This window comes from Pleurodeles waltl, chromosome 10, assembly GCF_031143425.1.
Source record: "Pleurodeles waltl isolate 20211129_DDA chromosome 10, aPleWal1.hap1.20221129, whole genome shotgun sequence".
In the NCBI taxonomy this organism is placed as follows: Eukaryota; Metazoa; Chordata; class Amphibia; order Caudata; family Salamandridae; genus Pleurodeles; species Pleurodeles waltl.
The window spans coordinates 995135369-995162268 of NC_090449.1; positions in this window are offsets into that span (position 1 = coordinate 995135369).

Genomic DNA, 26900 nt, shown 5'->3' on the forward strand with positions numbered 1-26900 from the left:
CCCACCATACCACCCCAGTTTGGACTCAGCCATATGCAAATCAGTATTGTCCCTGTTACCCACGAGAACAGTCCAGCCGAACTACCAGGTCAGGTCCTTCCCTGGACCAGAATCAAGCATCCTGGGACCAGTTTCGGGATATCACCCCTCATCAGTTAGGCCAGCTTGAATCCAGTGACACAGTGAGCACGGGACCCATGTCTGGGCATACCCTTTCCACTTAGGGCAACACAAGCAAAAAGAACAGATGATGGATGGAATGCTGAACAATGGAATAATTTACCCCAGTCACAAAGATCTGGGTTTAATCCATTGTTTTTGCCCACCATGCTACCCTAGTTTGGACCAAACCATATGAAAATCAGTCTTGATCATGTTCCCTATGGGAACAGTCCAGCCTGAAATGCCAGACCAGGTCCTCCCTGAACCAGAATCAAGCATCCTGCTTCAGCCCTCGTCAGCCCGGCAGGTTTGAATCCACAGCAAATGTGATAACCATAGTGCAATGAAGTACTGTCACCCAATGACATGTATTTTTTTATCATACCAAAAGAACATTCTAGGAATAGCATGTGAGTAAAGGGAACTATGTTAGAAACCTAACGTAAGCATGTGGGGTTTTTCTTAGCATTTAAATGGCCATTTCAGAAATTTTTTTCAATACATGGACATATCTGAAATGTTACACTTGTGATAAATTGTTACTTAAAGTGTCACACAAGACACTGAAATGTCAAACATAATCTATTAAAAATGCAAATGTCACACTTAAGTCAACTGCAAATTTTGCAGCTTTGCAAACGTGTTTTGATCCCTATGTGCAAAAAGCAAAGAAAGACACTTTATAAAAGGAGATACTTTTAGAGAGCCTAAACTCTAACAAGGAATTAGAATTCAACAAAATGTCTTGTTGGATTATAATTATAATGTAAGTCGCATGCTGCTGATACAAAGTAATTTTGCTGTGACCTTGTTATGGGTCCAATGGTCTCTGTATTCAAGGATTTGGAAGGTCCCTTGGCTAATATGGATGTCCATGTTGTGAGTCTGCAGAAAAAGTCAGGGAGGGAATTGTGCTGGTTCTTGAAAACCTATATTAAGAGCTACTGTTTCTCCAGTCAATCAATCATTCAATCAAGGTTGCTATAGAGTGCAGCTAATCATACATGTAAATGTAAATTAGCACTTGTATAGCGCACTACTCACCCGTTAGGGTCTCAAGGCGCTGTACTCATACCGCTATGGAACCCCTCCTGGCTTTTCCCTGTGAGGCACCCACTCCTGAGCACCCCCAGGGTGAAGCCAGGCATCCAAGCGCTGTTGGGGCCGTTGTGGAGATTAAGCAAGCTATTGCCCAGAGTTGCAGAGTGGGACCCATGAATTAGATTAGGCACCGAGGCAAGAATTATCTGGTCAAGGGGAATTGAGCCCAAGACCTGCCGAAGCGGGACTTGAACCCTGGTCTTGAGCCAGATCTCTGCTTCAGGGTCTGCCGCTCTAACCATTGAGCCACACTTCTCCACTCCATGTGATGATGTGTTTCATAGTCATGAACATTTGGAGAGGTGCATGGCATGTTTTTAGAAGATGAGCAGATAAATGAATTTCTGATGTGGAATGTTAGAAGATTGAACATATGGGCATGGATTTGCAGCACAAAATTTCCTGAAGTCATGGGGCTTCATGCAGCACTATTACAGAGAAACACTTAATGCAGAATGATTAAGGTAGGCTTAAGAAGAGATCGAGAGGTCAGCACATACAGTCTGACACATATTCAGATGGATCTACAAGCTATATAAGTCATGATGCAGGGTAGTTTAGAGAAATGTGATCACTTTTTGGCAAGTATTTATGCACCTTATATTGAGTAGAGAGGCTTTCTCAAAGCACTGAGGGCTAGTAGGAGTTGAGTTGAAGAGCCACGTCTTGAGGTCCTACTTGAATTGAGGTAGTGAGGGTGATTGCCTGAGGTGTAGCGGGTGAGCATTCCTGGTCATTGCGGTGAGATGAGAGAAAGATTTTCCTCCAGCTCTCATCATCATCATCATATATACTTTATTCGACCGTGGGTCATAAAAGTTACATATTAAATTGTACAAAAAAGGTACGTTTGCTTCATTATGCTTTTACACTGGCTAAAAATAATAAGGTTTAGAATAAGAAAAGCTTCTATAGGCAATGGCCTACTATAATCCACCATTATTCCCGATACATAGCTTAACATTTAGATACCAGGGTTTCTGAGACGTTTACTTCATAACGTTAAAATAGTACAAATATTTAAAAGCTCTTAAAACAATATGAGGTGGTTTCAAATACAAATTTCCCAGGTGGTATCATCATCAAGATAAATACAAACTATCCGACCCAAGATATAAAGATTTGAAGTGCTAATTTGATGTTACATAGTAATACAATTCCTTAATAATTTAAATGGCATACTTTAACAAAGAGAGCCTACTACCGGCACAATCATTTGGCAAGTTTAAGCACTGTCAAGACATTAAGACACAAGCACAGTGTGATAAAAAGCTTATATAATAACTTAAAATGGTTATCGGATTCATGTTAAAATGGCACGAGTACCAGACAGGTGCATAAAAAATAGCTCTTTGTGGCTAATACTAGTGTTAAAATGGCAGAAACACATGATGATTACCTACATAATGTCTAAAAAATCTATTCCAAGCCCTGTCCAAACCACATGGTCAATTATTCGTCATCATCTTCATCATCAACTTAGTTCATCAGTGACCATAAAAGCACATAAAACAAAATATAATAATTCTTAAGTGAATAAATAAATACATGTCTGTAAATAGGTGTAAAAACAGTAAAACAATATCTTGAATTGCACATATGACCCTAAATCTTACCTATATAGAGATAAGACCTTAAATAACTTTTTGAAGATGGCAACGTATGCGCCAAGCTGTTGCTAAATACTTGCTTACTGAAAGAATTACGTCAGCTGAATTATGGCTTTTTAGAACCCGTAGAGCCAAAGAGCAATTCTTGAATCCCATGTCTCTGCAAATCTTGCGGATCCATTTTGTTCGCGGAATCGCATAGGCTGGGCAGAAGAACATGAAATGCTCAATGGTTTCAAAAATACTGCCACAGGCAGGGCATATATCGGGAAGATTAATCGACCCCCACCTATGAATCAATGACATCAGGGGCAGAGAGCCAAAACGAAACCTTGCATATAAGCTCTTGCCTTGCAAATCCGGTATAACATCCAAATAGAGTTCAAACTTTGGGGACCATTTAATATCAGTAAAGGAATTAGTTAAGCGACCATGGGATTTATGGGTTATGTAGTTGTCCTTAACGTAAGACCAATAGGTTAACTTTAAAACATTTTTGTGCCGTCTCTCTAATTTATGGGGATTTTCCCAATAGTCACCCAGACCCAAAAGCCGGAGCCAATGGGACACATGGCGAATCCAGGGAAGAGTATTAGCATTTTGGCATTTCAATAAATCGAGTAATGCAGTCTTATATATATCTAGTTCGGGGGTTATCCATAACCTGATCCAATAAAGGAGAGGTCTTAGAGTAGCTAGATCTGCTACTCGGCTTAACCCCAGATCTAGAAATAATGGAAGCAAGGGTGTGGTGCGTGGACATGCAATTAAAGCCCTTGCAAAGTTGTTTTCCCCCACACTGATCTTATTGCAGTTAGCGTAACCCCATACCTCCGCTCCGTACAGGGCTGCACTTTGAGCCTTAGCTGTGTAAATTTTTATTGCTGGGGAAACAACCTTTGTAAAGGAGCTTTGATAGAAACGCAATATGGATGAGGCTCTATGTTGAAGGAGCCCTGCACTTTTTGTAATCTGCTCTTCCCATAGTAGTTTACTGGTTAACCTAACTCCCAAGTAATCTATAGAGCTTACTTCCTTCAACGGTACTCCCTCAATATGAATGAAACATCTTTTCCTAGGTCCCTTGGATAACACCATCAATTTGGTTTTGTTAATGTTAACCTCCAACCCATGATCGCTACAGAATTGGTTAAACCGGTCAACAAGGGTTTGCAACCCCATTGGTGTCTTAGAAATGAGGAGTGAATCATCGGCAAAGAGCAAGATAGGGATTTTTTGTGTATTCAGGGAAGGGGCATCATTCTGGCCTATGGACACAGCCTTTACTACTTCGTTGATAAATATGGTAAACAGTAGGGGGGCTAACACGCAACCTTGGCGAACTCCTCTTCTGATTGGGATCCGTTCTGTCAGTTCGCCTTGTTCACCCCACCTCACTTGGGGATAAGTGTTCTCATGTAGTCGTTTTAACAGGAGTAATAGATCCTCTGGGATTCCCAATCTACGCAGCACTTCCCACAGTTTGGCTCTTGGGACCAAATCAAAAGCCGATCGCAGGTCTATAAATACCACATACAGGCATTGTTTGGCCACAAGTACATATTTCCAATGCAATATGGCCAATCGAAAGACCTGGTCTATCGTGCTTGTTTTTGCACGAAACCCTGCCTGTAAATGGGAAAGGATTTGGTACTCCTCAACCCAATTGATTAGCCTCTGCAAAATTTGTTTAGCAAAGATCTTTTGTAGGTTGTCTATAAGGCTAATTGGCCTTTAGTTAGCTGGGAGATTAGCATTCCCTTTTTTATAAATTGGTATGATCTCTGCCCCCTTCCATGTACCTGGAATTTGCCCCCCTGCCGCTATACTATTTGAGATGGCATTTATATACCAGGACCAGATATGTGGTTCCGATCTATAAAGGTCTCCAGGAAGCTTATCTGGTCCAGGTGCTTTGCCAGGTTTTAGGTTTTAGAGAAAGATTTTCCTCCAGCTCTGTTCTTGTCAGTCCTTGGGTTGTGGCAGGGAGTGGAAGTGTCGGGTGGGCGTGTGGAAGGTCAGGCGATGTTTGAGGTATGCAGGGCCGATGTTGTGGAAAGCCCTGCATGCGTGCATGAGGAGCTTGAAGGTGATTCTTTTGTTGATCGGGAGCCAGTGAAGGTCTTTCAGGTGACTGGAGATGTGGCTGGGGCAGGGGATGTCCAGGATAAGTTTGGTCGAGATGTTCTAGATTCTCTGCAGTCAATTCTAGAGTGTTTGGATGGTGCCGGCGTAGAGTGCATTGCTGTAGTCTAATTTGCTGCTGATGAATGCCTGGGTGACTGTTCTCCTGGACTCAATTGGGATCCTTTCAAAAATCTTCCAGAGCAGGCAGAGTGTGTTGAAGCATGAGGATGAGATGGCGGTTCAGTGAGCGCAAGGAGTTGAGGATGATGCTGAGGTTGAGTGCATGGTCGGTGGTTGTGGGGCGGCTCCAAGCATTAAGGGTCACCAGGAGACATCCCAGGTTGAACCCAGGATGAGGACCTCGGTTTTGGCGGAGTTGAGTTTCAGGCAGCTGTCCATCCAGGCGCACCTGCCTTCTTTCCATTGTGGAAGTTGCTTTTTGTGATTGTAGGCTGGTCGGTGAGGGAGAGGATCAGATGGGTGTCATCGACATAGGAGTAGATGTTGAGTCCGTGGTTTATGATGACACTAGCGAGAGAGGCCATTCAGATGTTGAAGAGGGTGGAGCTTAGAGAGGATCCCAGAGAAACTCTGAAGCTGATCTCTGTTGGTGGGAGCCTGACTCTTTGGGTTCACCTAGTGAGGAAGGAGCAGATCCATTCTAAGGCTCTGCTGAGGATGCCAACGTCATGGAGTCTAGTGCAGAGTGTCAGATGAGAGACATGGTCAAAGGTGGTGAAGAGGTCCTGGAGGATGAGTGCTGCAGTTTTGCCTCAGTCAAGAAGAGCTTGTATGTCATATGTTGCTGCAAAGAGTGTAGTTTTGGTGCTGTAGTTGCTACTGAAGCCTGATTGGGAGGGGTCAAAATATGGTTAGTTTTGTTGAATTTAGGGGCCATATTAATACTTATTGGTGCAAAATTGCACTAACGCAGTTTTGCGTCAATTTTTTTTACGTGGGCTAACGCCATTTCTTAGTGCCACCCGTGCGTCAAATTTATACTTTGACGCCTGGTGGCGCAAAGAACTGGTTAGAGTAATTTATTTTTTACGCTAACCATTGCACCGCGTCGTAAAGCAAAATGACGTTAACGCAGGGAAAATGACTCTAATCCGGTTTGCGATGCAGAAAACGTCACAAACAAAATATGCGCCATTTTCCACCGCAATAGTGCCAAAAATCATCGCAAACGCAGCAAACATTGCTAAGGAGCCCCAAAATGGATATCAGAAGCCATGAGAGACCCCAGGGAGACCTCAATCTACCAGGAACCAGCCAGGAGGACACAGACAAGACCCAGGGGGAGAGACAAGGAGAAATGGAAGTGTCGCTTAAGCGCAGGGGAGCATTAAATACTGGTCAGAGAGGTGACGGAGCACCAGCATCATCTCTTCATCACCTCTAAATTGCCAATTGGGAGGAGAGAGGCAATTTGGCAGCAAATTGTTGAGAAGATAAACAGTGTGGCAGATTTCAGGAGAACTGTCACTGAGTGCAAGAAACACTGACATGACTGCAAGCGCAGGACAAAGATGAAAATGGCACGGAACAGGAAGGCAGCACTGCAGACTGGAGGTGGGAGTCCAGCACCGCAGGAGGTCCTGGACGAGATGGGAGATGGTTGCAGTCATCATCCCGGAGGAGATCGTCACAGGAATCGCAGGACAGGACAGCGCAGACTACCAGGAAACAACACATATGCAAGGTAAGTTGCATGGGGGACCAAATTGCCTAAATGTGAATTGCAAGCAGGGGGAGGTACATACCTACTACGCAATGCATGTCAGCCATGGAAATCAGGCAGTGGGAAGGGGAAAGGGGCACGGGTGCATGGGCTGTGCAGGGGCATCCATGGGCACAGCACAACACAACACAAAAAACCTTTGCATGGGGGTACACCGCCATGCCAAGGTTGCTGGAAAGGCAAAGCCAGTCCAGGAGGGTAGTCTAAAATGCTAAACTGGGCTGTTGTCACAGGATAGCTGGTATTGTCAGAATGTGAACGAGAGGACAATGCCCAGTCTCAGGCCATTGCCTCAAGCAGCATTTACCATTGACAAAATTTGGCTCTACTACCTGTGCTGTGTGTGCTGGTCAATTAGGAAATGGCAGTTAGGTGCCCATGGAACAAACACACTCAAAATGAGGGTTCAGGATGAGTATGTGACCAATCCCCTTCAATTCCTTACCAAGTGTAATTCATATCAAATGCTCATGTCTATAGGCTCAGTAAACATCAGGTATTGTCACTTACATTATGAAGTACCCAGCAGTAACGTCATACCCATGCTCCCATTCCAGGGATGACCCTGTGCCAGTGTTACAACAGCTGCAATGCCACCTTGCAACATCTCAGCTGTCATACTGCGAAGACAACAGCATTGAGGGAGAGGACATATGTATGTAGCTAGTGAAACACACCTGCACAGTCATAAGAGGAAATGGAACTCTGCCAGGACCATCAGTCCTATGCAATGTAGCACACATTCGCAAACATCAACATGACACACTACCAATTCTGACACCTGTATCGTGCCATGTCAATGAAATACATGGTATGTGCTAGGTTTCAGCAACATATAGGTGTATGTGAAATATCATAGACTGGGGCAGGCCCATATTGTTATGTGTGGTGCAAGTGGCATCAGAACACCAACAGGCATTGCAAGGCCTCACCATACTAATGGTAGTAGAGGGAGGGTTGAGTAGGACAAGAAGGTGGCAAGACACAATTTGGACTGAACCTACACCTAGAGGATGTGACGCAGACAATTCCCCAAACTGCCCACACTACATGTGACATGCAGGTGGGGCATAGGCCTGTGTGAATGCTAGTATTAATGACAGGAACAATGTATGGGAACCCAGATTACAATGTTCCACTAATAGGAATTCAGTGATGTCATATTACAACTTCCACAACACAGACACACTAATTGTACAGCATCTCATTACAGAGGATGATGGCTCTCTTGTGGATATGCCTGTCCTGGACTACCCTGATGAAATGGATGACGAGCTGACAACTATTAGCCAGGAAACCCTCCAAGATATCCTGGGAACCCTCCAGACCCCACCTTTAGTCACACGGAGGAGCACAGATGTAGCAGCCATCCCAGAAGAACCACCCCAATAGTACGACCTGCCAGCTCAAACACACCTTAGGACTCTGATGACACTGAGACCACCTTTGAGAGACCAGTTGTGGGAGTACAGCGGGAGCTGGCCAAGGAGGTGTGGGTGGGGATGCAAAATATGGCAGCCAGCGTTGAGGGGATGAGCATGTGCATGATGACATCCGCAGAACAGTCAGCAGCCATGCAAGTCCAACAATCACTACTGCAAGGACTATAACAGTGTGTGAGGGACTTCACTGCAGTGAGGGAGTTGTCACTACACCTGGCCTCCCAAACCTTTTACTGCATGCATGACAACAATTAGGACTCCCTCAGGGCTGACCTGGCTGCCTTCCACAGGGATGTTGCTGCTATACTCTATAACCAGCAGCTCCTCCTTGCTGCAGTAATGCCCTTAATAGTTACACAGTTGGCAGCTACCGGGAATTCAGACTCCACGTCTCCAAACACTGAAGTCTGTGTTGCCCCCTCAAACCCACCACCACCAAGGGCAGAGGAGACAACACACGTAAGAAGATGAAGACGTGGTGCAGATCACTTTCACCCATAGGAGTACCCGGTAGCACCAGCCCATGTCACATGGGCACTAATTTTCCTATGTCCTGTGCCTGACAAAAGGCCAGTCTAGCTACAGTTGGTAACATGCACTGTTCTCCAACACACTGTTTATCTTACCACTATGGACTGCAATTGTCTCTCACTGCCCAATTGGCAATTCATATTCCTCTGCACTGAGTGACACTCCATCACAGCATGTCCAATGACATGTCCCTCAACTTTGCACTTGTGTTGCGTCACAATAGAATGTGTCACCCCTAAGGACTTACAAACCTTGACTATGTAAATATTGCACTACAGCACTTTTAAAAAAAACAGCACCTACACAACCACTTTGTCTCTGTGTAATGTGATAAATCTACTGGGCAGGAGTTTTGTGATGCATGTAACATATCAATGGCCACAGAATGTCAATACCATAGCGTAGAAAGAATGCGGGCTGATATCTATGCACAATGGTCTGGCTTTTACAATCATCCGTGCTGCTTGTGGCTCATTTCTGAAATTACAGCACCACAAACAGTATAATGCTGTGTAAAAATTGTATATGTCAGGCCCAAGGTATCTACAAGATGAAACTCGATGCTGCCCATATCCCCTACAAGACAATCATTGTGTATGTGACATATGTCTCTAAACTTAAATCCCACAACCACATCATACATCAGGAATGGATGTGTAAGAGTGTTTGGACAATAACATCGCAAAAACAACAAGTGATGGACGGAATGCTGAACACTGTCAAACACTCACCCCCAGTCATAGATCTGGGTTTAATCCATCGTTCTTTTGCTCACCATGCCACCCCAGATTGGACCCAGCCATATGCAAATCAGTCTTGACCCTGTTCCTCATGGGAACAGTCCAGACCGAACTGCCAAGCCAGGTCCTCACTGGACCGGAAACAAACATCCTGGGAACGGTTTCGGGGTTTCGCCCCTCATCAGCCAGGCTAGCTTGAATCGAGTGGCATGGGAAGCACAGGACCCACGTCTGGGCATACCCTTCCCACTTAGGGCGACAAAGCAAAAACAACAAGTGATGGACGGAATGCTGAACATTGTCAAACACTCACCCCCAGTCATAGATCTTTGTCATTGTCATTGTTTGACAATGTTCAGCATTCCGTCCATCACTTGTTGTTTTTGCTTTGTCGCCCTTAGTGGGAAGGGTATGCTCAGACGTGGGTCCTGTGCTTCCCATGCCACTGGATTCAAGCTAGCCTGGCTGATGAGGGGTGAAACCCCGAAACTGGTCCCAGGATGCTTGTTTCCAGTCCAGTGAAGACCTGGCCTAGCAGTTCGGGCTGGACTGTTTCCATGGGGAACAGGATCAAGACTGATTTGCATATGGCTGGGTCCAAACTGGAATGGCATGGGCAGCAAAAAAACGATGGATTTAGGCCCAGATCACTGTATTGGGGGTGAATGTTTGACAATGTTCAGCATTCCGTCCATCACTTGTTGTTTTTGCTTTGTCGCCCTAAGTGAGAAGGGTATGCCCAGACGTGGGTCCCGTGCTTCCCATGCCACTGGATTCAAGCTAGCCTGGCTGATGAGGGGTGAAACCGCGAAACTGGTCCCAGGATGCTTGTTTCCAGTCCAGGGAAGACCTGACCTAGCAGTTCGGGCTGGACTGTTTCCATGGGGAACAGGGTCAAGACTGATTTGCACATGGCTGGGTCCAAACTGGAATGGCATGGGCAGCAAAAAAACGATGGATTTAGGCCCAGATCACTATACTGGGGGTGAATGTTTGACAATGTTCAGCATTCCGTCCATCACTTGTTGTTTTTGCTTTGTCGCCCTAAGTGGGAAGGGTATGCCCAGACGTGGGTCCCGTGCTTCCCATGCCACTGGATTCAAACTAGCCTGGCTGATGAGGGGTAAAACCCTGAAACTGGTCCCAGGATGCTTGTTTCCAGTCCAGGGAAGACCTGGCCTAGCAGTTCGGGCTGGACTGTTTCCATGGGGAACAGGGTCAAGACTGATTTGCACATGGCTGGGTCCAAACTGGAATGGCATGGGCAGCAAAAAAATGATGGATTTAGGCCCAGATCACTATACTGGGGGTGAATGTTTGACAATGTTCAGCATTCCATCCATCACTTGTTGTTTTTGCTTTGTCGCCCTAAGTGGGAAGGGTATGCCCAGACGTGGGTCCCGTGCTTCCCATGCCACTGGATTCAAGCTAGCCTGGCTGATGAGGGGTAAAACCCTGAAACTGGTCCCAGGATGCTTGTTTCCAGTCCAGGGAAGACCTGGCCTAGCAGTTCGGTCTGGACTGTTTCCATGGGGAACAGGGTCAAGACTGATTTGCATATGGCTGGGTCCAAACTGGAATGGCATGGGCAGCAAAAAAACGATGGATTTAGGCCCAGATCACTGTACTGGGGGTGAATGTTTGACAATGTTCAGCATTCCGTCCATCACTTGTTGTTTTTGCTTTGTCGCCCTAAGGGGGAAGGGTATGCCCAGACGTGGGTCCCGTGCTTCCCATGCCACTGGATTCAAGCTAGCCTGGCTGATGAGGGGTGAAACCCCGAAACTAGTCCCAGGATGCTTGTTTCCAGTCCAGGGAAGACCTGGCCTAGCAGTTCGGGCTGGACTGTTTCCATGGGGAACAGGGTCAAGACTGATTTGCACATGGCTGGGTCCAAACTGGAATGGCATGGGCAGCAAAAAAACGATGGATTTAGGCCCAGATCACTATACTGGGGGTGAATGTTTGACAATGTTCAGCATTCCGTCCATCACTTGTTGTTTTTGCTTTGTCGCCCTAAGTGGGAAGGGTATGCCCAGACGTGGGTCCCGTGCTTCCCATGCCACTGGATTCAAGCTAACCTGGCTGATGAGGGGTAAAACCCTGAAACTGGTCCCAGGATGCTTGTTTCCAGTCCAGGGAAGACCTGGCCTAGCAGTTCGGGCTGGACTGTTTCCATGGGGAACAGGGTCAAGACTGATTTGCATATGGCTGGGTCCAAACTGGAATGGCATGGGCAGCAAAAAAACGATGGATTTAGACCCAGATCACTGTCCTGGGGGGTAAATGTTTGACAATGTTTAGCATTCCGTCCATCACTTGTTGTTTTTGCTTTGTTGCCCTAAGTGGGAAGGGTATGCCCAGACGTGGGTCCTGTACTTCCCATGCCACTGGATTCAAGCTAGCCTGGCTGATGAGGGGTGAAACCCCGAAACTGGTCCCAGGAAGCTTGTTTCCAGTCCAGGGAAGACCTGGCCTAGCAGTTCGGGCTGGACTGTTTCCATGGGGAACAGGGTCAAGACTGATTTGCATATGGCTGGGTCCAAACTGGAATGGCATGGGCAGCAAAAAAACGATGGATTTAGGCCCAGATCACTGTACTGGGGGTGAATGTTTGACAATGTTCAGCATTCCGTCCATCACTTGTTGTTTTTGCTTTGTCGCCCTAAGTGGGAAGGGTATGCCCAGACGTGGGTCCCGTGCTTCCCATGCCACTGGATTCAAGCTAGCCTGGCTGATGAGGGGTGAAACCCCGAAACTGGTCCCAGGATGCTTGTTTCCAGTCCAGGGAAGACCTGGCCTAGCAGTTCGGGCTGGGCTGTTTCCATGGGAACAGGGTCAAGACTGATTTGGATATGGATGGGTCCAAACTGAAATGGCATGGGCAGCAAAAAAACGATGGATTTAGACCCAGATCACTGTATTGGGGGTGAATGTTTGACAATGTTCAGCATTCCGTCCATCTCTTGTTGTTTTTGCCTGGACAATAACATCACCTGGGAGTACAATGAGAAAACTCATAGGTGTGATTATTGCATACTGAACTTCATAAGATTATGACACCACTCAGTTTATCAGGGTTCACATGAACATCAGGCTGCAGGCAGACATCCTACAGTGCCCAAGATTCCAACACAGGACCCAAACTATGCCAGCTTTAAAAACACACCTACCTCTCCAATACATTGGAACCATGGTTACCTTGAGTGGTGGGTTCAATGGATGGCAGATGCATAGATATGTAGCTTTGTTGTAGTTGCCAATGTGACAGCTCATTTGGAAGAGGGAAGAAAGATGTCAAGAATGGGATGTGGATGCAGGATGGAATACACAGGCAAACACAAGTTTGACACTGTGCACTCATGCAAAGGCCCAGATCCCCAAGCATATGACACATACCGTAAAGGACTATCTAAAACGTTATTACATATGTTTGTAAGAAAACTTAAACTATGTCACATACCTATCCTAACTTTACATTACCCACAACTGGCCCTAAATACCTTATGCTAAACTTACTTACCACATTTAATTTAACACTCTAAACATTAGCCCCCCCACCCCCCTTATATGATGGGACACATGTAGGATAACATATACTAATCTAACCAGATACTAACTAATACTAAACCATTATATATATATATTTGTTTCTGGAATACACATAAACCACAACATCAACCACCAAACTAACATGTAATAATAAAACTCCACCCACCACCAACCCACCAATCCTATCTTGTTGGAAAATGGGTTATTGGTAGGGCAGGTAGGTACCTACACCTAGCAACAAGCCACTAACCTCCACCTAGGTACAGTTAGGTCTCAGTAAATTAATCCCAGCTCAACCCTTGGTAGCTTGGCAACGAGCGTCAAGGCTTAACTTAGGAGACAAAGTGTAAAGCATTCAAATATCACAAAACAGTAATTAAATAAAACACAGGAAACAGTTTAAAAATCCGAAACCAATTTATAAAAATAGTTTATATTTTTATCTTTAAAATGACACAAAAACTATTAAAATCGGTTCAGGGGAACCGGAGATATGAATTTTTAAAGAATTATTACTTTTCTAGCGCTTAGAAACAAAAAGCGCCAATCGGGTCATCTGGTTGCACCTCGACCGGGGCAAAGTCAAACTTTCAGGCCGACCGCGATGGAGCCCTGCTCGGCTACAGGTCGCGGGAGGCCTCGGTTAAAAAGTTACCTTCTGACTTAGTCTTTATTTTGAAGTTTTTCTTCACCGGGACGAACCTGCCAGTTGAATCCGACCTCCTGGAGCCCTTGTCCGGATACGCGATGTGGGTTTCCTCGGTGGAGACTTTTACCTTCGGACTTAGTCGTTTTTTCGAGATGAAAATCCTTCGACAGGGGTAAACCTGGATCTTGATCCGACGTCCATGGAGCCCTTCTCGGATACGATGGCTGGGAGGTCCCGGTCAACTTTTTACGTTCGGACTTAGTCTCTTTTTTGGATGTTTTTCTTTACCGGGACGAACCACGAAGTCAGGCCGGGTCGCGGTTGAGGCAAGCCGGCTAGAATTTCCGCGGCGGGTCAGTCCCTCTCTGGAGCTTTTTTCCAAAAATTCTCAAATCTTTTCCAAACTTCTGGGGCTTCACCCAGATGTTCTTTTAAGGTTCTTTTGGGGTCCACAGCTCACCCCAAGGGTCCAGAAGTTCTGTGATGGTCCTTGGGGGGTGCGGACTTCAACTCCCAGAATGCGCCTGGCGCAAACTCCTTTTTGGCCACTGGACAGTGGTCAGCTGGTCGCTTTCTTCAGGAGTTGGTGCAGGGGACTCTGGTTTAGCAATTTTTCACCTGTAGCAAACAGGGAGTCCCTCCTTGAACCAGTTGAAGCCAGGCAAAGTCCTTCTTGTGGTGAAGCCCAAGTGTGCAGCTGGTGCAGTCCTTCTGAGTGCAGGGTCCAGGTGCAGGCCAGGGGTCCAGCAGGGCAGTCCTTCTTCTTCCTTAGTTCCTTTCTTGTTGAATTCTGGAGGGGATCTGAGATGTGGGTGCAGGTCTGCCAGTTTTATCCTTGCTCCTGGGTGAAAAGCAGGGGGGCCCTGGTTCTCCAATCAGGGACAGGGTCGTCCCCCTGTGATGACCACTTCCTGGGAAGTGTGGCAAAAATCCATCCCAGAAGGCAACAGTCTCTAAAAATCCAACATGGATGAATCTGATTTTTGGAGGTTACATCTGGCTGAGCCCACCCACTGGTGTGGCTAAAAATCATAAACACACCCCTCTCCTGCCCTCTCCTAATCTAATCAAGGGGGCACCTAATTGTCTGGGGTTGCAGGATGTGGGGGTGTTGCTGGGTGCTGCAAATGTCCTTCTCTGCCTTTGAAGACCAGTTTGGCAGCCCCCCCCCTTCCTGCCTCACCATCTGCTGAGGGGAGATTCTCTCCCCCAAGCACATTCCTTTGTGTGGAGTCAGGCCACTTCACACCACATCAAGGTAGCCTGGCAGAAGCTGCTGCAGGCTGGCCAATCAGAGCACAGCAGCAAAAACAATGCAGAGCTGAAATTGGCAACTTTTTAGGTAAAGTCTAAACTTTTTACCTGAACTAGTTATATTAAATCCCACAACTGGAAGTTGTGGGATTTATTATAACAATCAATTTGATACCAAATTCTTGGTATGTAACATTTAAGGAGACTTTAAAATTTAAAATAAAGTCTGCCCATTCTAGCCTATGAAGGCCATTTACTTCAATGAGGGAAAAACGAATTTGGCTGTTTTTACCTCACCAGGGCTTATAAATCTATTTTTATAAAGTCCCTGCTTATAGTTACATGGCACCCAGCCCTAGGGGCACATAGGGCACACCTTAGGGGTGACTTATATGTAAAAATAAGGTAGTTTAAGACTTTGGAAGTACCTTTAATTCCAAAGTCGAATTTGCATATAACTTTAATTTAAAAGCAGCCAGCAAGGCAGGCCTGCCTTTAAAATGACACTGGGCACCTCAGCAGTGCACCTAGGTGTGCACCACCTATGCTGTGGTCCCTAAACCTACATGCCCTACAATATACTAGGGACTTATAGGTAGGTTAACTTAGCCAATTATAATTAGCCTAATTTGCATATCCATTTTACACAGAGCACAGGCCCTGGGACTGGTTAGCAGTACCCAGGGCACCATCAAAGTCAGGAAAACACCAGCAAAAAGAGGAAAATGGGGGCAAAAAGATATGGGGCCTCTGCAATCAGCCCTGTTTTCTCACATATCTAAACTAATAACCTTCTCTAACCTAACACTAAACCCCCTAAACCAACTAATAAAACAGTATAAGTAAAGAGGAGGGATGGGACGGATTCAGGGGTGAGGCAAAACTGGACTCATAGGTTTGCCCTCCTCAGAGTTTTCTTAATGGACTTCAGTCTTCTGCTGTTGCTGGCCACCTCTTGCTGGAGACTGTCCATTCTTCTAATGACCCTTCGCATATCTTGTTGTAGCTGGTGCAATGCAGCCATGTCCATAACACCTGCTGCAGTGGTTTGTATCGCAGTGGATGTTGCAACTGCTGCTGCCGTGGTTGGGGGTGGTGGCATAGAAAGTGCAGCAGTTGTGCCTTGTGCCACAGATGTAGAGGGTGCAGCAGGTGTGTCAGAGATACCACTGTCCAGTGTGCCTGCAATCAGGGTGGTGGTGGCACCTGTTGTGGCCAATGCTGGCCCCCCCGGCTAAAAGCCGCCATGCTCCTGTGGCTCTTTCTCAACGAAATTGTCTTCCCATCATGCGAAACCAAGCCTCCACATCGAGGATGTGCCTGTATCGCACTGCCCGCCTCTGAAACTCTCTAATTTCTTGGGCATTCACGTGGGCAGCTGTAAAAAAGAGACAGGCAAACATTAGTGTCCTCATTGTGTGATGCATGTACAGATGATAATCTAACACTTCATCACAAATAGCACATGAAGTCCAAATCACAGCACAGATGATAGATTGTCCCTGAGGAATGACATGCCAACGCAGCCTACCCATAAACTATCTAACAGCACAGCAATGCACAACAAGGTGTGTACCAAATTAACTGATCTGTGCATATATGTATTGCAATTGGTCCCATTGCAAATACAGCAAGTTCCCAACTTGTGCCAGGCCAACTAATCTCTGTCATCTGGGACAACTTCAAGGCACACAAGACCTGTTATTTGTATATGGAATTGGCAGGGTGGTATGCAGTTGCTAATCATAAAGGGATGAGTGTAGAATGGCACACATGCATGCTTGAAGTACATGTCTGTCATCTACACTGTGACCATCACACCTAGTTACATATTTTCTCCCCCTAACCCTGTGCTTCAGGGGGGATGGGCATGCAACACATTTTTTCAACCGTCAAGGACAACCACAAAGCTTTGTCCAGCTGTACATGGATTTAGTGAGTGGAACACAGGTAAGGAGGCCTGCCAACTAGGAGTGAGTCAACCAATGGTCAATCACATCTACAGTCATATTTCCATTTGTGGACAACTATCAACATCAGGTCGCACTGACACATTTCCCAAATCACCCACATTGATGCAAGCACACATCTGGCTTTGACCAGCATGCACGCCTATAACATACCACTTAAGTGCCACGTAAATTGAATACAACATGTGGGCCTAGATGCTGGGGGACAGTCACCCATACAGTCCTACATGTTCATTACATTACAGGGATGTGCAAGTTTGTGTGTTGAACTGATCTATCACTAGTTTGTGTGAATTAGGGTATGACTTGCTGACTAAATTATGACAGAGAACCACATCCAAATCAATTGTGGGAAACATGTGGCTACAAATCACCTTGTTCACCTGCCCATGCCTATTGCACAGCACTAGACTCCCCATATATGACTCTCTGCCAGTGAATGTCTAAATCTTCCATTGAACACTATGTCAACCTCCAGTCAAGTCACATTTCAGATCACGTGCCAACTCATCAGATCTTGCAATGTTGTCCAACACACAAGAGCCAATCACACAACAGCTTCAATCACAACACAGGACAAACATTTTCTCACTTACTGGATACGTCTGGGTCCACTCCAGTGAGTGATAGACACACATATGCACACATGCACTGGCCCTAACAATCATGTGGGGCCAAACCTGACTACACACTTTTGTGGCTAATCCATTCCAGATGGTACTTCATTTCATCATTTGTTATTGGGTGACAATTGCAATGCCACGTTCCTGATGCACTGCAATTCCAGTGACTCAGGTATTGTGGCTTGTGCATCAAGGGACAATGAGTAACTGTGAGAATGACATGTGGGTTGATTTGCTTTCAGGAATTATTGTGCTTTCAGTAGTCCACAATAGGTGTACCAGTGTTGTATGTAGTTCACATATGCCCCATTGGTAGTGTCACCTAAGCTGTATATGCACCCTATGACAACATGATGGCAGGGATCCTGTGTGTGAAATGTAGCGCTAAACATGGATTGGCCACTTTTCTGTTCCAAAACTGCAAAATAATGTATGCTGACGGAGGCTTAGTTGGTCATCATTGACAGAATGCATGGGCACAGGTGTAGTCATTAAACCTGAAATGTGTAACTCAGGGCAATGTGTACCTATATCAGGTATTGTGAATCACACATTGCAAGATTCAGCAACTAGCAATTTGGATGATCAGAGGTAGAACAACCGAAATTACACTGTTTGCAAATGAAAAATGGGGTAGTGTAAGGAAATGCCTCCTTGGCATGGTTACCCCCTAACTTTTGTCCTTTGCTGATGCTAAGTTTTAATTGAAAGTGTGCTGGGACCCTGCTAACCAGGCCCCAGCACCAGTGTTCTTTCCCTAAACGGTACCTTTGCTTCGACAATTGGCATAGCCTTGCCACTCAGATAAGTCCCTTGTAACTGGTACCCCTGGTACCAAGTGCCCTGATGCCAGGGAAGGTCTCTATGGGCTGCAGCATGTCGTATGCCACCCTGGGGACCCCTCACTCAGAACATGCACACTGCCTCACAGCTTGTGTGTGCTGGTGGGGAGAAAAAGACTAAGTTGACATGGCACTCCCCTCAGAGTGCCAGCCATGCCAACCTCACACTCCCTGTGGCATAAGTAGTTCACCTCTCTAGCAGGCCTTACAGTCCTAAGGCAGGGTGCACTATACCACAGGTGAGGGCATATGTGCATGAGCACTATGCCCCTACAGTGTCTAAGCAAAACCTTAGACATTTGTAAGTGCAGGGCAGCCATAAGAATATATGGTCTGGGAGTTTGTCAAACACAAACTCCACAGTTCCACAATGGCTACACTGAAAACTGGGAACTCTGTTATCAAACTTCTCAGCACAATAAATGCACACTGATGCCAGTGTGCAATTTATTGTAACATACACCCAGATGGCATCTTAGAGATGCCCCCTGAATACCAACCCGACTTCTAGTGTAGGCTGACCAGTTTCTGCCAGCCTGCCACACACCAGACATGTTGCTGGCCACATGGGGAGAGTGCCTTTGTCACTCTGTGACCAGGAACAAAGGCTGTACTGGGTGGAGGTGCTTCTCACCTCCCCCTGCAGGAACTGTAACATCTGGCGGTGAGCCTCAAAGGTTCACCCCTTTTGTTACAGCACCCCAGGGCGTCCCACCTAGCGGAGATGCCTGCCACTGCCCCAACTTTTGGCAGCAAGGCTGGAGGAGATAATGAGAAAAACAAGGAGGAGTCACCCACCAGTCAGGACAGCCCCTATGGTGTCCTGAGCTGAGGTGACCCCTGCCTTTAGAAATCCTCCATCTTGAGTTTGGAGGATTCCCCTAATAGGATTAGGGATGTTCCCCCTCCCCACAGGGAGGAGGCACAAAGAGGGTGTAACCACCCTCAAGGACAGTAGCCATTGGCTACTGCCCTCCCAGACCTAAACACACCCTTAAATCAAGTATTTAGGGGCACCCGAGAACCTAGGAAATCAGATTCCTGCAACCTGAAGAAACAAGAAGGACTGCTGACCTACAAGCCTGCAGAGAAGACGGAAGATGACAACTGCTTTGGCCCAAGCCCTACCGGCCTGTCTCCTGATTTGAAAACCTGCAACCAACGACAGATCCGACAGGAACCAGCAATCTCTGAAGTCTCAGAGGACTGCCCTGGACTAAAGGACCAAGAAACTCCTGTGAGCAGCGGCTCTGCTCAACACCAGCAACTTCTTTGCAACAAAGAAGCAACTTTCAAAGACTTCACGTTCCCCCGGAAGCGTGAGACTTCACACTCTGCACCCAATGCCCCCGACTCAAGATCCAGAGAACAAACACCACAGGGAGGAATCCCCGGCGACTGCGAGCCCGTGAGTAGCCTGAGACGACCCCCCTGAGCCCCAACAGTGACGTCTGCAGAGAGAATCTAGAGGTTTCCCCTGACCGCGACTGCCTGTAACAAGGGACCCGATGCCTGGAACCAGCACTGCACCCGCAGCCCCCAGGACCTGAAGGAACCAAACCTCAGTGCAGGAGTGACCCCCAGGCGACCCTCCACCTAGCCCAGGTGGTGGCTGTCCCAAGAAGCCCCCTGTGCCTGCCTGCACCGCTAGAGTGACCCACGGGTCCCTCCATTGATTCCTATCTGAAACCCAATGCCTGCTTTGCACACTGCACCCGGCCGTCCCTGTGCCGCTGAGGGTGTGTTTTGTGTGCCTACTTGTGTCTCCCCCAGTGCTCTACAAAACCCCCCTGTCTGCCCCCGACGGCCCTGAGCTGCTGGTGTGGTAACTTTGGGGTTGCCTTGAACCCCCTATGGTGGGCTGCCTATGCCCAGGAACTGAGACTTGTAAGTGTCTTACTTACCTCACAAACTAATCTTTACTTACCCCCCAGGAACTGTTGATTTTTGCACTGTGTCCACTTTTAAAATAGCTTATTGTCATTTTAACAAACACTGTATATGATATTGCTTTTATTCAAAGTTCCTAACTTACCTGTGTAAAGTACCTTGCATTTCATGTGTTTACTTCAAAACTTGAACCTGTGGTTCTTAAAATAAACTAAGAAAATATATTCTTCTATATCAAAACCTATTGGCCTGGAATAAGTCTTTGAGTCTGTGTTCCTCATTTATTGCCTGTGTGTGTACAACAAATGCTTAACACTACCCTCTGATAAGCCTACTGCTCGACCACACTACCACAAAATAGAGCATTAGAGTTATCTAAATTTGCCACTATCTTACCTCTAGGGGGAACCCTTGGACTCTGTGCACACTATTTCTTACTTTGAAATAGTATATACAGAGCCAACTTCCTACAGTTAGCAAATGACCTACCTCTTCAATCATGATGAGGTAGGTTTCATTTTGAAAACCATTTGGGAATGGCACCACTCACAGGAATGCTGGCCTGCTGAGCTCAGCAGACCACCATGTCTGTGACTGCCCTAATATTGAGATGTTTACGTTTTTGGAAATACAGCAATAGTTCAGCAGGGTGTACAGAAATTAATTGAACAACCTATTTCATCATTAAAATAGAATTATGGAAGCAGTCAGTGGTCCCTTGCACAACTTCATGCTCAGAAATAGTTTGTGGTCATGCATTCACAAAGAGGAGGGATCCCATGCTGACCCCTTCCCTTTTGAATTGGCACCAAAGTGACACAGATGGTTACTGCAATAGCTCAGTCCGAGCAATTGTGCCCCATAAAAAAAGTCATAGGGGCCTGCGACTCAATGATAGGATTTCAAAGCCTAATCCTAAATGACACTAGAAGACCCTGTTTTATGATTGTTCAATCTGGTAGCAAAATGGGCCATTTGGGTTTGTCCATGTGAATGATTATTTGTCCTGACATAAACACAAGAATTCAGTGAACTTAGGCCGGGAAGTATACTTTTTTAGCACTGCATTTGCATCATTTTTTGACACAAAAGCGGCACAAAATTGCAAAATATATTTGTATTTTGGAAGTTTGTACTTTTTTTTGCGTCAAAATGTGACGCAAATGCAATGCTAAAAAGTATAAATATGGGCCCAAGATATTAGTGAAGGATATGAAGAGCTTGGTACATATGGCCCTGAATACTGTTCGGATATGGCTCAACAAAATTGTGGACTGCATTGTTACCATGTACTACCATGTGTAATACATCACATCCCTGGTACACTTACAGTTTGTTCAACTTGCATTCCACATGCCCACAAACATTCCATGCAGCATCTCAGGACATCTGCTACTGTCACTCCAGAGCACTGAACTGTACACATTTGTCAATGTGATACTCACCAACAGGGCCACCAATCACCACACCCAGGTGGTCCAGCAGGTCCTGCTCTTGGGCCACCAGGTCAGCACAGCGATGCTTCAGCTGGTGCTCATTCTGTGCGGTATTAAATATCCTCCTCAGGTGGAACAGCACCTTTGCCCACAGCAGCCATCTTGCCTCCGTGTGATACCCCTGTTTCACACTGCACCCAGCCTCCAACATCATGGGAAAGAAGTGGAACACCAGCCACACAAAGGCCCCAAGCTCCTCCTCACCCAAGCACCCCAGCCGTGCTCTTCCAGACATAATACAAAACACAATTTCTCAAAGTAAATAGGGAAAAAACAGGGAAAGGAGGTAGTAAATAGGAAACGTATAAACCTATTATAGACCCAAACTACCCCAACTAATCCTACCCACAAACAGACCCCCAACAGTACAAATACAAATCTAGAACAATAAAAGACAAAAAAACACAAAATATAGACCACACAGGAGACAAAATTACAAAATCCACAGAACAAATCAACACACAGCCACACAGTTTAGAAAAATCACAGACTTCAAAGTGAAAGTGAAAGTACACTCACTGTACTATTTCTGTAAACAGGATATCCTATTACATCCCTTTCTGTCTCATTTGTGGCCTGTTTTTTGTCTTGCGTGTAATTTTTTGATGCTTACATAGTTTGCGTCAAATTCCCACGTATTCATGGATCAATACATTTTCAATGGATATCCGCATGCCTGTGGTGCGCCGGTGAAATTAACACTAGGGACACATTGATAAATTTGAAGGTTTGCGTCATTATTTTATGCATTTGTGTCAAAAATTCTGACTCAAACTGTGTTTGCATGATTTTTTCATATTTTAACAAGCATGCAGCCTATAACTAGACAAAGATAGGATGGTATGACCTGCAGTGTGTGCTATAGTGTTTGGCCACATGTGGTAGACCATGCCAATGCGGCCCACTTTACTAATATCGTTGTGCAGGATTAGCTTTCTTAACTGATGCAACAGCAGCGCAAACTTTGGAAATTAAAATGGAATTTTTTAGTTTGCGCAGGTGTTGCATCAATGGAGGACAGCAAGGCTACATTGCAAAAATATGAATCATGGCCTGTGTGTTTTGTGTGTGAATTGACTGTTAAAACTATTTGTGTGCTTCTGTTGGATCAGCATGCAATACATTTGGCGTGTATGAAAGGGTTACAAATGGGTTTCACCATCAGATGCCAATCAATGAGGTACAACAGTCATGATATGTGTTTGTAATATGTGTTAACTCTTTTGCTGTGTGTAGTTGCTTGACTTTGGGGACAATACATTTCCCACGACAAACAATACACAGGGAAGATCGAGGATGGCTGATGAGGGCTATGTCGGATATGTTACCCCTCTCATGTCATGAATTGTTGTCTACCACATCATGGTCACTTGTGTGTATACTACACATGAGTCAGGCCTTTGAACATGTTTGGTAGGTACAGTGTTTGCAACACAGATCCTCACTTCCAATCATAAGATTGTTTTGAACACCACAGTTTGACTAATGTAATTGACCTATGTTCCTCCTGTGGCTGTGGTGGACCAGCAGCCCAGGCTGCATGTGTTCACATATTTGCAGAGGTTCATTGCACAAAAGTGTCCAGTTCAGGTGTGTGGCCATGTGTACCCTTTGTCAGTATTGGCCTCCATGGTGTAACGGTTACGTGCAGGTCTAGTCAGGTCTAGTCAGGAGTCTGTGGAGCCAACCCTTGAGTTCACAGAGTATCTTTCAAGGCAGATTAGACCTTAAGCCGAAGATCAGCTAAAGGCATACAAGGGGATAGGGCAGCTACGGAACAGCAAACAATAAGGAAGAGTAAAGATAGAGCTACCTTGGTGTGGACAAATATGTTACGGATCAGTAATGGACAAACACACAGGTTTCATCACTACGTTTTTACACAGGGTAGGGCTCTGAACTTCCCACAGCAACAGGGAACATCAGTGCCTCTGTGCAGATTAATCTCCTAGCTAGTCACCACGCAAGCCCCATCGAAAGGTGGCCGCAGAAGTGAATCTGTGTCGGGCTGGAGGCACAGTACCAAATCGAGGAATACAGCCATAGCACACTGTCACTGTTTGGCCCTAATGAATACATGCAAAACCAGACAAAGGATGGGGGCTGGATTTGCCCCCTGAGAAACATGTGCCAGTACAAAAAAAGTTTTTCAACTATTCTATACAGTTGGGGACTGATCGTAGACTTACCAGACACAATTCCCCAAGAGGAAACGGAGGGCATGGAAACCAACTATTATGCAAATATAGGCACAGGGAACAGCTCTGGTTGACGCAGAGACTGGACCAGTCTGGCTAACAGGAAGCAGGCTCTGTCAGGAACAAACATGAACAAGGCAGAAAAATAGGGAGCAGAGTCTGACTGGAACAAGCAGGAACAACACTGTGGAAACAAAGAGCAGTTTCAGGGTACTCAGCACTGTCACACAATCCAACAATGGCTCTGGTACAGAAATGAATTGTACTCCAATGCACAACAAGGAGCTTCAGGGAATGGCAGCTTCTAAGCAGTTCCAGGCAGCAGCAAGGCCAGGGCAGAGTCAAATGGCTGGGCTGCACGAGAGAGCTCACAGGTGTGTGCAACTCTCACAAGTCCTGGAGGTGAGAATCCAGTATAAGGGGCCAACCGGACTTTTCCCATGGGAAGCAATGGACAGAAGATTACAGGTCTTACCGACTATCAGGCAGTGCACTATGGGACATGAAGTCCATGCAGGCTGATGAAGTTGAACTATGGCATGCTGTACTGAAAAGGAAAGCATACAGGAGTCAGAATTGGAATCTGGGTGAGTGTAGATGATGATTCCCAGGGTACAGATAGTCCATTTATAGCACCCCCTAGAGAAGGGAGGGTAGAGATTTAAAACATGGCAATGGCAGTACTTATTACTTGGGATGGACTGCGCAGGGCATGTTTTGTGGGCATTGCTTGTCATACCTGGGACACTGGTGCTATCCATCGTCAGGATTGATGCACTTCTTGTCATACATGCTCCTTGCTAGCTGATGTCACACTTACTGTTGTCAAGGGTCCTATCATGCATTCCTGTTATCAATGTTATTTCACATCCACTGCCTCATGTATGATGCACTAATTTACCTTATGATTGATGATGTCATAGTTGACTGTCATATGCTGCAATAGACCATGTTGGCAACATGGATGTCTCTCATAGCTGTGGTCCTATGAATTTGCCCTTCAACTGTGAACAAGAAATGATGAGTTTCATACAAACTGTGTGTGATGTTTGTTGTACAATCATACCCATCAAAAGTGATGTTGCACCAGAAGTAGTCAAATTTGTCTTTCTGAAATGCTCTATGAGGTTATACTCTGATTCCTAGAGAACATGTGATGCATAAATAATTACCCAGAGCATGAAGTGAGGTATTTAATTCCATATCGTAACAATGTGTTGATAGTGACTATTGTTGAAAAAAGTTTCAAACTATCTGTGACGCATTCCTGCAGCTGTGTTAGGAAGTTCCCCCACATTTTCCCAGACAGCATCCACCTCCTCCTCTTCTTCAGGAAGTTCTTGTTCAGGTTCATATAGGGGGAAGTTCCTCCTAACACAAATGTTGTGCAGGATGGCACAGGTCAATGTGATCTTGCAGACCATTTCTGGGGAATATAGGAGGCTGCCTCCGGTGATGTCCAGACACCTGAATCTGGACTTCAGGATGCCAAAAGTCAGTTCAACTATGGTGGGTGTCCTCTGATGTGCCTCATTATATGCACGCTCTGCTGCTGTGCTGGTGTTGCCAAATGGGGTCATGATCCATGGCTGGATCACCTTTCCCTGATTAGCTGAAAGAGAAAATTGGGGTAAGTATTTTGTTGTTGCTTGCACCAAGACTGTCATTTTGCATGGCAGATGTTATCTTGTGTTGTCTGTGACTCCTATGTGTTTGTGGTATTGTGTGGGATCCTGGGCTTCTGTGAGGTTCTTTCTGCATTGGGTTGTTTGACTTGAAAAACGTGTGTTTGGCTAATTGAGCTGATATCTCTGGTATATTTTCCAAATTGCAGTTCAGTTTGTATCTCCCAGGCGTTATGTAGTTAGCAAGATGTTTTAGTGTGCGTTCACTGGAGTGGACATGATACTTCCAAACACACAATAGATTCCACTTTGGTGGTAACATGGTTGCACTACATTGTCTGGGAATCCCATCCAATTAAACATATGTCATTGCCGATGAAATGCAACAGTGAGGCCCTTTGATTAGGCTGGGTGACAATGCACAACACATCTCCATAAGTTGGCAACACTGACGTGTTCAGTATTGACAATGCACAGTTCTCCCATGTGTGACTAGTTCTATGCAAACCTTTTTTGTCCCCTCTGCCAGTGGCTCATGAGCAAGCATGCACCTACACTACTGAGCTTGTTCCAGGGGAGCTCACTAACTTCGTTGAGGAGGTGGATGTATTTGTGTAAGAAGGTCCATCTCCCTGGACATCTGTTATGTAGATGATGAATTGTCTCTTTCAGTATGTGCACAGTGTCCACTTCGCATTAGTGTCACATCAACATGTTTTCATAGCACAGTCCACTTCCTTATTGCTAGCTGTTAATGTCACCCCAGGAGTAATGTGAAATGTTGGTACTGCTTCAGTATTTCCATGTCACCTACATGTGAGTCAGTGTCCTCATGCTATGTGTCTCATGATGTTTGACCTTCAGCAACACACATTGCACACCCCTTACACAGTACATATTGTTTGGAAGGGTGTGGGATTGACTATGTGGCCTTCTGTGATATTGAATGGTTAATCTTCCAAGTTGTACTGCCAGTGCAGGCCATGTCACTGTCACTGTATAGTTATAAATTGGTCCCTTGAGGCTCTAGCTTGGCATCTATTGTTATTGGCAGCCATCATTTGTCCATAGGTGTGAATCCCATTGGTCAGGATATCAAACATACCTACCAGTGTCACACCTCAGTGTCTTCCTGCCCACATGTCAATGTAGTGGTGTATGTACTGTGTGTCCTACAGGATTGCTCTGCTGTGTGTATATTACTAGGTTTCTGGACTTAACGACAAGAAGGCCATTGCCATATCATCCATCATGGAAGTGCCGATTGATGGTGCTGTGGCGGAAGATGAAGGAATCATGTACACTCCCAGAATTCTTTGCCATGATGTTGGTGAACAATCCCTG